General features: G+C 44.2%; 1 long non-coding RNA gene across 1 annotated transcript in view; it reads left to right on the top strand.

Moving 5' to 3' along the window:
* Positions 1–14,231, top strand: part of LOC133545694 (uncharacterized) — a 422,860-nt gene that overhangs the window by 370,275 nt on the left and 38,354 nt on the right. The gene's annotated exons all lie outside the window — the stretch shown is intronic.

Below are 14,231 nucleotides of genomic sequence, written 5' to 3'. Positions count from 1 at the left end.
ACCGATTTTAATTCATACTTTTGTTGGTATGAATTCATAAAATTCACAAATTCTTACTTTTTAATCACTCACTTCTACATGTTACGTCGTGTCCGGAAAAAAAAAATTGATAAAAAAATTCAGGTATTTTTCCAAAGCAGTATTGCACCGATTTGAATTCATACTTTTGTTGTTATGAATTCTTAAAATTGACAATCGCTTACTTTTTAATCACACACTTCTACATGTTACTTCATGTCCGGAAAAAAAATAGATAAACAAATACAGGAATTTTTCTGAAGCGGTATCGCACCGATTTTAATTGATACTTTTGTTGGTATGGATTCTTAAAATTGACAAACGCTTACATTTTAACCACTTTTACATGTTACGTCATGTACGGAAATTTTTTTTATTAAAAAATACAGGTATTTTTCCGAAGCGGTATCGCACCGATTTTAATTGACACTTTTGTTGGTATGAATTCTTAAAATTGACAAATGCTTACTTTTTCATTACACACTTCTACATGTTACATCGTGTCTGGAAAAAATAAAAATAAAAAAATACAGGTATTTTTCCGAAGCGGTATTGCACCGATCTCAATTCATACTTGGGTTGGTATGAATTCTTAAAATTGACAAACGCTTACTTTTTAATCACTTCTACATGTTACGTCGTGTCCGGAAATTTTTTTTAATAATAAAATACAGGAATTTTTCCCGAGAGGTTACGCGCCGATTTTAATTCATACTTTTGTTGGTATGAATTCTTAAAATTGACAAACGTTTACTTTTTAACCACACACTTCTATATGTTACGTCGTGTCCGGAAAAAAAAAAAAAAAATACAGGTATTTTTCCAAAGCAGTATCGCACCGATTTTAATTCATATGTGTGTTAGTATGAATTCATACGCTTGACAAATGCTTACTTTTCAATCACACTTTTCTACATGTTACGCACTGTCCGGAAAAAAAATAGATAAACAAATACAGGAATTTTTCCGAAGCAGTATCGCACCGATTTTAATTGATACTTTTGTTGGAATTAATTCTTAAAATTGTCAAACGCTTAATTTTTAATCACACACTTCTACATGTTACGTCGTGTCCGGGAAAAAAATTGATTAAAAAAATACAGGAATTTTTCCGAAGCGGTATCACACCAATTTTAATTCATACTTTAGTCGGTATGAATTCTTAAAATTGGCAAACGCTTACCTTTTAATCACTTTTACATGTTACGTCATGTACGGAAAAAAATGTTATTAAAAAATACAGGTATTTTTCCAAAGCGGTATCGCACCGATTTTAATTCATACTTTTGTTGGTATGAATTCGTAAAATTGACAAACGTTTACTTTTTAATCACACACTTCTACATGTTACGTCGTGTCTGGAAATTTGTTTTATAATAAAATACAGGTACTTTTCCGAAGCGGTATCGCACCGATTTCAATTCATACTTTTGTTGGTATAAATTCTTAAAATTGACAAACGCTTACTTTTTAATCACTTCTACATGTTACGTCATGTACGGAAATTTTTTTTATAAAAAAATACAGGTATTTTTCCAAAGCGGTATCGCACCAATTTTGATTCATACTTTTGTTGGAATGAATTCTTAAAATTGACAAACACTTACTTTTTAATCACTTCTACATGTCACGTCGTGTCCGTAAAAAAAATTGATAAAAAAAATACAGGAATTTTTCCGAAGCGGTTACGCACCGATTTTAAAATAATAAATAAATACAGGTATTTTTCCTTGCTGTATTGCACCGATTTTAATTCATAACTTTGTTGGTATGAATTTTTAAAATTGACAAACGCTTACTTCTTAATCACACACTTCTACATGTTACGTTGTGTCCGTAAAAATGTTTTATTAAAAAATACAGGTATTTTTCCAAAGCGGTATTGCACCGATTTTAATTCATACTTGGGTTGGTAAGAATTTTTTTAATTGACAAACGCTGACTTTTTAATCACACACTCCTACACAAGTGCGACTCCGTCAAAATTAAGCTCACCCTTTCCGCTCCGACGCCTCCTAATGAATCAATTCATCAAACGATGCTTATCAGCGGACACGTGCTTTGTCATCAGGAGAGCAACAGGTTTTGACAAGACCGTTGAAAAATGTTCTATTAAACACGCCGACAGCTGATAAATGGACTGTAAGTGTCGGAGAAAACCTCATTTAAAAAAAAAAAAAAAAAAAACTTGGCACGTTATAACGTATTAGTTTGAACACTCCCCGGGTGTTGTTGATTTCTCACGACAAAAAAAAAAAAAAATTTAAAAAGGGGGCATCAGGTTTTCTTGCCGCACCCGTCGCCGCAAGCATCTGGCCGGGTGGGAAAAAAAACGCCAAGATCGCCGTCGTGCGCTTGGTCTGGCTTCATTCCAAGCACTTGAAACCAGCGCGAGCTCCACAGCTGGCTCCTCACTTGAAATATGCACCGGTGCTACAATTTGTGCAAAGCTATTAAACTCTCAAAGTCAGGAACGTCCAATTGCTCCCATTTGCACGTAGAAATTATTTTTTTCTATCAGCACCCGAATATATATACTTTATATTGTACTATATAGAGCTGTATAGTACACATAAGTATAGTACCAGGATACTAATGAGTCATATTCGGTACTATACGCCTTTAAAAAGCACCGGTCCGCCATCTCCCCCCAAACCCTCTTCGTCATTGCGTTCTGTCATTGCTGGTTTTACTGAGCAGAGGAGCATGTTCGGCAGCACACGCACACAGAGTACTTACAAGCAGACACAGTGTGTAGACAGAAAAGGGAGAACGGACACATTTTGGCTTAAAAAGTAAAGATAAAGGTGAAGCTACTTCTAAATCACTAATCCCCGCCTTTGTAGCAACAAAGTAAGTAGCATTATCACTTACAAGTATCATTATCACTGGAGGACGAGGAATAGCTAAACATGCTTTATTACACACTGTAGGAGGATACAATAGCTCACCGGCATCACAATGTAAACAAATGGGTGGATCTACACCTGGTATCCGATGTAATGATACCAAATACAGGATTGTATCTAGTCGATACCACTATGATGACGTCGATATTTATCGGCATCTTCATTCGTTTTTAGAAAATGTATATTTATGTTTATAAAGTCAGGAAGAGGACTTTGATCATGACCAATGTATGATCCCGTGACTACTTGGTATCGCATCGATACCCAAATGTGTGGTATCATCCAAAAATATCAAGGAAGAGAAGAATAAGTGATTATTACAAATTAACAGAAGTGTAGATAGAACATATTAAAAGAGGAAAATAAGCAGATATCAACAGTAAACGGAAACAGTAGATTAATAATCCATGTTTACAGTTTGTCCCTCATATTGTTGACACAATAATAGAATGATACATGACACACTAACCAGGTGTTGGAAGGACTTGAGGGATTTCACCATCCACGCTCCGAAATATCATCAAAAGGTTCAGAGAATCCGGAGAAATCACGGACCTTGGATCCCTCTGGCGGTACCGCATAAAAAAACCGACATCAGTGTGTAAAGGATATCACCACATGAGCTCCGGGGCACTTCAGAAAACCACTGTCAGTAGCTACAGTTGGTGGCGACATCTGTAAGTGCGAGTTAAAACTCTACTATGCAAAGCGAAAGCCATTTTATCAACAACACCTGAAAACGCCCCCTGAACTCAACTAAGGTGGACTGATGCAAACTAGTCTCTTACTATCATCAAAAGGTTCAGAGAATGTGGAGAAATCACTGCACGTAAGCCATGATATTACGGAGCTTGGATCCCTCTGGCGGTACTGTGTAAAAAAAACACGACATCAGTGTGTGAAGGATATCACCACATGGGCTCAGGGGCACTTCAGAAAACCACTGTCAGTAACTACAGTTGGTGGCGACATCTGTAAGTGCAAGTTAAAACTCTACTATGCAAAGCGAAAGCCATTTTTCAACAACACCCGGATCTCTCTTATGTGTGACTGCCATCAAATCACAGCCCACACATCCCTCTTATGTGTGACTGCCATCATATTGCAATCTGCCCGTATTTTTTATGTGTGGCTGCCATCATATTGCAGTCTGCACGTATCTCTTATGTGTGACTGCCATCATATCGCAGTCTACATGTATCTCTTATGTGTGACTGCCATCATATCGCAGTCTACACTTCTCTTATGTGTGACTGCCATCATATTGCAGTCTATACGTATCTCTTATGTGTGACTGCCATCATATTGCAGTCTACACTTCTCTTATGTGTGACTGCCATCATATCGCAGTCTGCTCGTATCTCTTATGTGTGACTGCCATCATATCGCAGTGTGCTCGTATCTCTTATGTGTGACTGCCATCATATCGCAGTGTGCTCGTATCTCTTATGTGTGACTGCCATCATATTGCAGTGTGCTCGTATCTCTTATGTGTGACTGCCATCATATTGCAGTCTACACGTATCTCTTATGTGTGACTGCCATCATATTGCAGTCTACACGTATCTCTTATGTGGGACTGCCATCATATTGCAGTCTACATGTATCTCTTATGTGTGACTGCCATCATATCGAAGTCTGCTCATATCTCTTATGTGTGACTGCCATCATATCGCAGTCTACACTTGTCTTATGTTTGACTGCCATCATATTGAAGTCTACACATATCTCTTATGTGTGACTGCCATCATATCAAAGTCTGCTCATATCTCTTATGTGTGATTGCCATCATATCGCAGTCTACACTTGTCTTATGTTTGACTGCCATCATATTGAAGTCTACACATATCTCTTATGTGTGACTGCCATCATATTGCAGTCTACACTTCTCTTATGTTTGACTGCCATCATATTGAAGTCTACACATATCTCTTATGTGTGACTGCCATCATATCGCAGCCTACACTTCTCTTATGTTTGACTGCCATCATATTGCAATCCACATGTCTCTCTTATGTGTGACTGCCATTATATCGCAGTCTACACTTATCTCTCTTATGTGTGACTGCCATCATATTGCAGTCGACACGAGTCTCTTATGTGTGACTGCCATCATATCGAAGTCTACACTTCTCTTATGTGTGACTGCCATCATGTTGCAGTCTACACATATATATCTTATGTGCGATTGCCATCATATCGCAGTCTGCTCGTATCTCTTATGTGTGACTGCCATCATATTGAAGTCTACACATATCTCTTATGTGTGACTGCCATCATATCGCAGTCTACACGTATCTCTTATGTGTGAGTGCCATCATATCGCAGTCTACACTTCTCTTATGTTTGACTGCCATCATATTGCAATCCACATGTCTCTCTTACGTGTGACTGCCATTATATCGCAGTCTACACTTATCTCTCTTATGTGTGACTGCCATCATATTGCAGTCGACACGTGTCTCTTATGTGTGACTGCCATCTACTGTCCATACTTATCATTACACCATGCACCAAATAAAACAGTTTGAGGTCGGTAAGCACAACCAGAATTGTTCCGTACATTAGGCGCCTTTATAGTCCTAAAAATTACGGTAGTTTATAAAAACTCAGTGGTCTCTTGCTGTCTATCTATATTTTATTTTCTCTTTAAGGAGCCCTGGAAAAAAAAGGAAAAAAAAAAACCTAATAAATACATTATAAACTTAAAAGAACAAGAAAAGTGAATTCCCCATAAAGCATCTCTGTCACTCACCATGAATAAATCAAAAAACGTCCCTCCAAATTCCAAGCCCACATTTTCGAGCAACGACCGACGGGCGATGGATGCATTGTTAATGCGGGCGAAACGTTCGCATCTCGACAACGTGAGATTTGAATATACGTGGGTAAGTGCGCGTGTGGCGCTACCTTTCATCTTCAAGAGCACCGGCTCAGTGTCAACCTGCCAGATGATAAAAGGCTTTTCCGCGTCCCCCACCCCCCCCCCGTCCTCCACCCCCACACCCCCACCCCCCGTTCCCCACCCCCCACACCCACACCCCCGTCCCCCGTCCCCCACCCCACACCCTTCTTCCGTCTACGGTCGTCAAAGCAAAGGTTGTGCATCAGAATGTGTCAGGGTGATGAACATCCACCGGAATACTAAGACAATCGGCGTCGATATCGGAAGAGTCGGGGGACGGAACGGTATGTACGTCCACCCGGGGACGAGTCAGACCAGGCAGAAATGTTCCTAGTCCTCAACCGACCCCCGAAACGCACAGTCAGAGCCCCATTTTGCCACCGGCTAACACCCAGACGGCGTTGAAGCGTCCGCACCCGCCACCGAGCCAACAATGACGGTGTGTGACGAGGGCGGACCGGAATACCAAACTGGGGGGCGATTTTCCCCCATTTTCGCTTTGGCTTTCATCGTCAGGAGCCCTCCCTGTTTCAGTCGGTAGAGTGTGGGTTGTCCCGCCATCCTCTGTAAAATAAAAAGACTGGATGGTACAAAAAAATATATATATAGTTGTGATAGTCTCTTGCTGTCGTGCGGGTTCCAAGGACCACCAAGGAAGGACATTGCTTTCGAGCAGGTTTGACTTTTTCAATCAAAGCTTGTCTTCAGGTCGGGTCGCTTTTCAGCTCCTTCTCTACTGCTGGCTTTCCAGCCGCCGTCGTCCTCGTCCTCGTCTCCTCGTTGCTTCCGCTCCTTGGTCGCTGCTGCGGGCTCTCCTCCTCCTCCCCTTTTATATATCGTGAGGAGATTGTCACGCTTTGATAAAGGATCGGACTCAGATGCAGAGTTGGGACTTTAGACAGGCTTTTAATTTGACAATTTCCTTTTACCTCCCAAGTCAAGAAAAAGCATTATGTATAATCACAAAAATAAACTACTCGGCGAAAAGGTTCCAGAAAACGAAGGAACAACCGAAAATCACTCAGAACGGAGGAAAACACAAAAGTAAAGACGAACTATAAACATCCATCCATCCATCCATCCATCATCTTCCGCTTATCCGAGGTCGGGTCGCGGGGGCTGCAGCCAAAGCAGGGAAGCCCAGACTTCCCTCTCCCCAGCCACTTCGTCTAGCTCTTCCCGGGGGATCCCGAGGCGTTCCCAGGCCAGCTGGGAGACATAGTCTTCCCAACGTGTCCTGGGTCTTCCCCGTGGCCTCCTACCGGTTGGACGTGCCCTAAACACCTCCCTAGGGAGGCGTGCGGGTGGCATCCTGACCAGATGCCCGAGCCACCTCATCTGGCTCCTCTCGATGTGGAGGAGCAGCGGCTTTACTTTGAGTTTCTCCCGGATGGCAGAGCTTCTCACCCTATCTCTAAGGGAGAGACCCGCCACCCGGCGGAGGAAACTCATTTCGGCCGCTTGTACCCGTGATCTTATCCTGTCGGTCATGACCCAAAGCTCATGACCATAGGTGAGGATGGGAACGTAGATCGACCGGTAAATTGAGAGCTTTGCCTTCCGGCTCAGCTCCTTCTTCACCACAACGGATCGATACAACGTCCGCATTACTGAAGACGCCGCACCGATCCGCCTGTCGATCTCACGATCCACTCTTCCCCCACTCGTGAACAAGACTCCTAGGTACTTGAACTCCTCCACTTGGGGCAGGGTCTCCTCCCCAACCCGGAGATGGCACTCCACCCTTTTCCGGGCGAGAACCATGGACTCGGACTTGGAGGTGCTGATTCTCATTCCGGTCGCTTCACACTCGGCTGCGAACCGATCCAGTGAGAGCTGAAGATCCCGGCCAGATGAAGCCATCAGGACTACATCCTCTGCAAAAAGCAGAGACCTAATCCTGCGGTCACCAAACCGGATCCCCTCAACGCCTTGGCTGCGCCTAGAAATTCTGTCCATAAAAGTTATGAACAGAATCGGTGACAAAGGACAGCCTTGGCGGAGTCCAACCCTCACTGGAAACATGTCCGACTTACTGCCAGCAATGCGGACCAAGCTCTGGCACTGATCGTACAGGGAACGGACCGCCACAATAAGACAGTCCGATACCCCATACTCTCTGAGCACTCCCCACAGGACTTCCCGAGGGACACGGTCGAATGCCTTCTCCAAGTCCACAAAGCACATGTAGACTGGTTGGGCAAACTCCCATGCACCCTCAAAAACCCTGCCGAGAGTATAGAGCTGGTTCACAGTTCCACGACCAGGACGAAAACCACACTGTTCCTCCTGAATCCGAGGTTCGACTATCCGGCGTAGCCTCCTCTCCAGTACACCTGAATAAACCTTACCGGGAAGGCTGAGGAGTGTGATCCCACGATAGTTGGAACACACCCTCCGGTCCCCCTTCTTAAAGAGAGGGACCACCATCCCCGGTCTGCCAATCCAGAGGTACCGCCCCCGATGTCCACGCGATGCTGCAGAGTCTTGTCAACCAAGACAGCCCCACAGCATCCAGAGCCTTAAGGAACTCCGGGCGGATCTCATCCACCCCCGGGCGGTGGATGAACTATAAACAGTATTTAACAAAAAACGCTCCAACAGGAGGACCAAAACAACATCTATGAAAATATCGACACTGCCTAATCTAATAAAGTATTTAACAAAAATAGGCACTCAAAAAGTCGAGGAATGAATGAAACTCTTTTCACTGAAACTTACCACTGCGGCTGAGTAACTAAATAATCAAAAATCACTCTGCTGAGGAAGAAGAAAGGAAAACTCAAAATATTCATGAAGGGGTTCAGGATCAAGGGACATAGGCACAAGACAAGGCAAGGCATGGACGCTAGAGAGCACGAATAAACGAGACAATCTGGCACAGAGCAAAGGAGTGAGCTTATAAACACATGAAGGTAATAGCTTGAAACAATCAGAGAACAGGGATGACGTCAGACTGATGACACAAAAGGAAGGGCAAGTAACCTGAAACGAGAGGAGAGTTACTTTTCAAATTAAAACCATAAGACAAAAAAAACCCAAAACATTAGTCAAAAGTGTGATTTATTTGATCTTTTCCTAGGATTTTTCTACCCTACAGTCGTGGTCAAAAACTGTACATACACTTGTACGGAACATAATGCCATGGCTGTCTTTAGTTTCCAATCAGTTCTAGAATAGTGATAGCCATCTACAAGCTTCTGGTTGTGTCAGTTTCAAACACTGATGCCATCTATTTAAAATACAAGAAACAAGGAACCAAGCAGAGACAAGAGTTCAATTTAGCTCAATGAGGAGAAAGCATGGAGCTGTGCACTTAGTCACAGTCTCGCCCCACGCTCTCAGGTTCAGCTGCCGCGTCCCTCTATTTATTCAGGAGTTCCACAGTCAACACCACTGAGGCCGCCTCTAAAAGGAGTGGTCACATATATTATGCAAAGCAGGTCCAGTACGCACAATACCTGACGGCATGTGCTGGGGGCCGTGTGATTTCGCCGAGTCTCTGCTTCGTCTGCGTGCTGTCGTCTTATTTGCGTTGAGGTCCTTGTTGTTCTTGGCTGTTAGCGGGCTACAACAAAGATGACATCTGCGGCTTCGCCCACCCTTCAGTCAAGATTTTTTTTGTGTCCTTGCACAGATAGAAAAAGTACAACTGAAGCACAGTAGCTAATAACCATAGCAACTGACTTTAAGCATACTTAAGTTAGTGATGTAATGTATAGATTAATATTTTAGCAGGTTGAATTTTTGACCACGCCTCTTGACGAAATTGGTGCAGTTCAGCTAAATGTGTTGGGTTTTCTCACATGGACTTGTTTCTTCAGCATTGTCCCCACGTTAAGTCAGGCCAAACAGCTCAATTCTTGGTTCATCCGACCGGAGAACTTTCCTCCAGAAGTTCTTAGCTTTGTCCATGTGATGTCAGATGACACAAAAATGGAGCTGTTTGGCCCAGAGCATAATACTACCACCACCATGCTTGACCAGAGGGATGGTGTTCCTGGGATTAAAGGCCTCACCTTTTCTCCAAACATATTTCTGGGTATTGTGGCCAAACAGCTCAATGTTTGTCTCATCTCACATCACATGGACAAAGACAAGTACAAAAATCAGTGGTTTGAGTGTCCGCCCTGAGATGGGTAGGTTGTGAGTTCAAACCCCGGCCGAGTCTTACCAAAGACTATACAAATGGGAGCCATTACCTCCCTGCTTGGCACTTAGTATCAAGGATTGGAATTGGGGGTTAAATCACCAAAAATGCTCCCCTGCTCACTGCTCCCCTCACCTCCCATGGGGTGAAACAAGGGGATGGGGTTGAATGCAGAGGACACATTTAGTGTGTTTGTGACAATCATTGGTACTTTAACTTCATACATCATTCCATCTTCTTCCGCTTATCCGAGGTCGGGTCGCGGGGGCAGCAGCCTAAGCAGGGAAGCCCAGACTTCCCTCTCCCCAGCCACTTCGTCTAGCTCTTCCCGGGGGATCCCGAGGCGTTCCCAGGCCAGCCGGGAGACATAGTCTTCCCAACGTGTCCTCGGTCTTCCCCGTGGCCTCCTACCGGTTGGACGTGCCCTAAACACCTCCCTAGGGAGGCGTTCGGGTGGCATCCTGACCAGATGCCCGAACCACCTCATCTGGCTCCTCTCCATGTGGAGGAGCAGCGGCTTTACTTTGAACTCCTCCCGGATGACAGAGCTGCTCACCCTATTTCAATCAATCAATCAATCAATGTTTACTTATATAGCCCTGAATCACTAGTGTCTCAAAGGGCTGCACAAACCACAACACAAACCACTACGACATCCTCGGTAGGCCCACATAAGGGCAAGGGAGAGTGGGACGTAGGAGAAAAAGAAAAGAAGCGGCAAATCAACTGGTCTAAAAAGGGAGTCTATTAAAGGCTAGAGTATACAAATGAGTTTTAAGATGAGACTTAAATGCTTCTACTGAGGTAGCATCTCGAACTGTTACCGGGAGGGCATTCCAGACTACTGGAGCCCGAACGGAAAACGCTCTATAGCCCGCAGACTTTTTTTGGGGCTTTGGGAATCACTAATAAGCCGGAGTCTTTTGAACGCAGATTTCTTGCCGGGACATATGGTACAATACAATCGGCAAGATAAGATGGAGCTAGACCGTGTAGTATTTTATACGTAAGTAGTAAAACCTGAAAGTCACATCTCAAGTGCACAGGAAGCCAGTGCAGGTGAGCCAGTACAGGCGTAATACGAGCCCCGCGACCCGGCGGAGGAAACTCATTTCGGCCGCTTGTACCCATGATCTTATCCTTTCAGTCATGACCCAAAGCTCATGACCATAGGTGAAGATGGGAACGTAGGTCAACCGGTAAATTGAGAGCTTTGCCTTCCGGCTCAGCTCCTTCTTCACCACAACAAATTGATACAACGTCCGCATTACTGTAGTCGCCGCACCGATCCGACTGTCGATCTCACGATCCACTCTTCCCTCACTCATGAACAAGCCTCCGAGGTACTTGAACTCCTCCACTTGGGGCAGGGTCTCCTCCCCAACCCGGAGATGGCACTCCACCCTTTTCCGGGCGAGAACTTGGAGGTGCTGATTCTCATTACGGTCGCTTCACACTCGGCTGCGAACCGAACCGGTGAGAGCTGAAGATCCCGGCCGGATGAAGCCATCAGGACCACATCATCTGCAAAAAGCAGAGACCTGATCCCGCGGCCACCAAACCGGAACCCCTCAACGCCTTGACTGCGCCTAGAAAATTATGTCTGTAAAAGTTATGAACAGAATGGGTGACAAATGACAGCCTTGGCGGAGTCCAACCCTCACTGGAAACGTGTCCGACTTACTGCCAGCAATGCGGACCAAGCTCTGGCACTGATCATACAGGGAGCGGACTGCCACAATAGGACAGTCCGGTACCCCATACTCTCTGAGCACTCCCCACAGGACTTCCCGAGGGACACGGTCGAATGCCTTCTCCAAGTCCACAAAGCACATGTAGACTGGTTGGGCAAACTCCCATGCACCCTCAAAAACCCTGCCGAGAGTATAGAGCTGGTCCACAGTGCGCCTAGAAAATTCTGTCCGTAAAAGTTATGAACAGAATCGTCTTTCGTGTTTGTTTATATAACGACAACAGAGGCTTCACTACCCATTCCGTGGCCTGTCCTCAGACCATGGCACCGTAAATGATTCTCCCGTCCCTATTATTGTTCTTTGTCGTCTGCTAGTTTCATCTCTTTGTTTTCCATCACTGCACCTCCGCCATGAAATGTGGGTGATGCCGCATTTTTGAACGATTTCCATTGTACTTAACGGGTCAGGGATGGTGTAGTGTTGTGTTCACCTTTGTTCTCCCCCCACGCAGTGACAATGGGAATGCAATTTAATGGTTACACAGCGGGTCTGGGCTGCCTCATCCCTCACGTAAATGCGTGGAACAATGCAGTTCCCTTGATGTGAAGACCGGAAGAGATGTCACTTTGATATCTGCTCGCAGATGCTACATGGTGGGTGTTTGAGCACCAACACCGATCCCACTCTTTAGTACTTCTATCACAGGCTAGGTTCTTGCAACAAAAATCCTTCAGACCCGCCGTAAGTTGGCGCTTTGATTGTTCAGTCCATGATCCGGTCCGTCGTTCACTGGAAAAAAACAGATAAGCAGTATTTTAAGTGTGTTTGTTACACGCAAGTAAAGTATGTTAGCATTGATGAATTCAGAAGACCTGAACGGAAAATCTTAGACCTGAAGCAGAACCTACAAAGCCTCATAAATTAACCGAGCCCCCTTCTTATTGCTTCAATCAGACCCGAGATTCGTACAAGAACGAGGCGAAAATTCATCGAGATCCACTGTGAATTGGCCCTTTGATGGACCAGTCCAAGAGTCTGGTCTATCTTTCACTGACAGAAACGAATTACACGGTACAGAAAATGAAGAAGAACCTCTAGACCCTCAAAGACATGTAGTCCTGGATAAATTAACCAAGCCCGCTTCTTATTGCTTCAATCATACCCAAGATTTGTACAAGAACGAGGCAAAAATTCATCGAGATCCACTGTGAATTGGCCCTTTGATGGACCAGTCCATGGTCTGGTCAATCTTTCACTGACTGAAACAGAATACGCGGTACAGAAAATGAAGCAGAACCTCCACACCCTCAAAGACACATAGTCCTGGATAAATTAACCAAGCCCGCTTCTTATTGCTTCAATCAGAACCAAGATTTACACAGGAATGAGGAAAAAATTCATCGAGATCCACTGTGAATTGGCCCTTTGATGGACCAGTCCATGGTCTGGTCAATCTTTCACTGACTGAAACAGAATACGCGGTACAGAAAATGAAGCAGAACCTCCACAGCCTCAAAGACACCTAGTCCTGGATAAATTAACCAAGCCCGCTTCTTATTGCTTGAATCAGAACCAAAATTTACACAGGAATGAAGAAAAACTTCATCGAGAGCCATTGTGAATTGGCCCTTTGATGGACCAGTCCAAGGGTCTGGTCTTTCTCTCACTGAAAGAAACGAAATACACAGTACAGAAAATGAAACAGAACCTCTAGACCCTCTAAGACACCTAGTCCTGGATAAATTAACCAAGCCCGCTTCTTATTGCTTGAATCAGAACCAAGATTCGTACAAGAATGAGGCAAAAATTCATTGAGATCCACTGTGAATTGGACCAGTCCCAGGGTCTGGTCTATCTTTCACTGAAAGAAACGAAATACACGGTACAGAAAATGAAACAGAACCTCTAGACCCTCTATGACACCTAGTCCTGGATAAATTAACCAAGCCCGCTTCTTATTGCTTCAATCAGACCTGAAATTTACACTGGAATGAAGAAAAAATTCATCAAGATCCATTGTGAATTGGCCCTTTGATGGACCAGTCCATGGTCTGGTCAATCTTTCACTGATTGAAAAAGAATACGTGGTACAGAAAATTAAACAGAACCTCTACACCCTCAAAGACACCTAGTCCTGGATAAATTAACCAATGCCGCTTCTTATTGCTTCAATCAGACCCAAGATTTGTACAAGAATGAGGCAAAAATTCATCGAGATCCATTGTGAATTGGCCCTTTGGTGGACCAGTCCATGATCTGGTCGATCTTTCACTGATTGAAACAGAATACGCGGTACAGAAAATGAAGAAGAACCTCTACACCCTCAAAGACACCTAGTCCTGGATAAATTAACCAAGCCCGCTTCTTATTGCTTCAATTAGACCCACAATTTACACAGGAATGAGGAAAGAATTCATCGAGAGCCACTGTGAATTGGCCCTTTGATGGACCAGTCCAAGGGTCTGGTCTATCTTTCACTGAAAGAAACGAAATACACGGTACAGAAAATGTAGCAGAACCTCTAGACCCTCAAAGACACCTAGTCCTGGATAAAT

Source organism: Nerophis ophidion, linkage group LG28, assembly GCF_033978795.1.
Source record: "Nerophis ophidion isolate RoL-2023_Sa linkage group LG28, RoL_Noph_v1.0, whole genome shotgun sequence".
Classification (NCBI taxonomy): Eukaryota; Metazoa; Chordata; class Actinopteri; order Syngnathiformes; family Syngnathidae; genus Nerophis; species Nerophis ophidion.
Note: the sequence above shows the minus strand (reverse complement) of the source record. Positions and strands in the feature narration are given on the sequence as shown.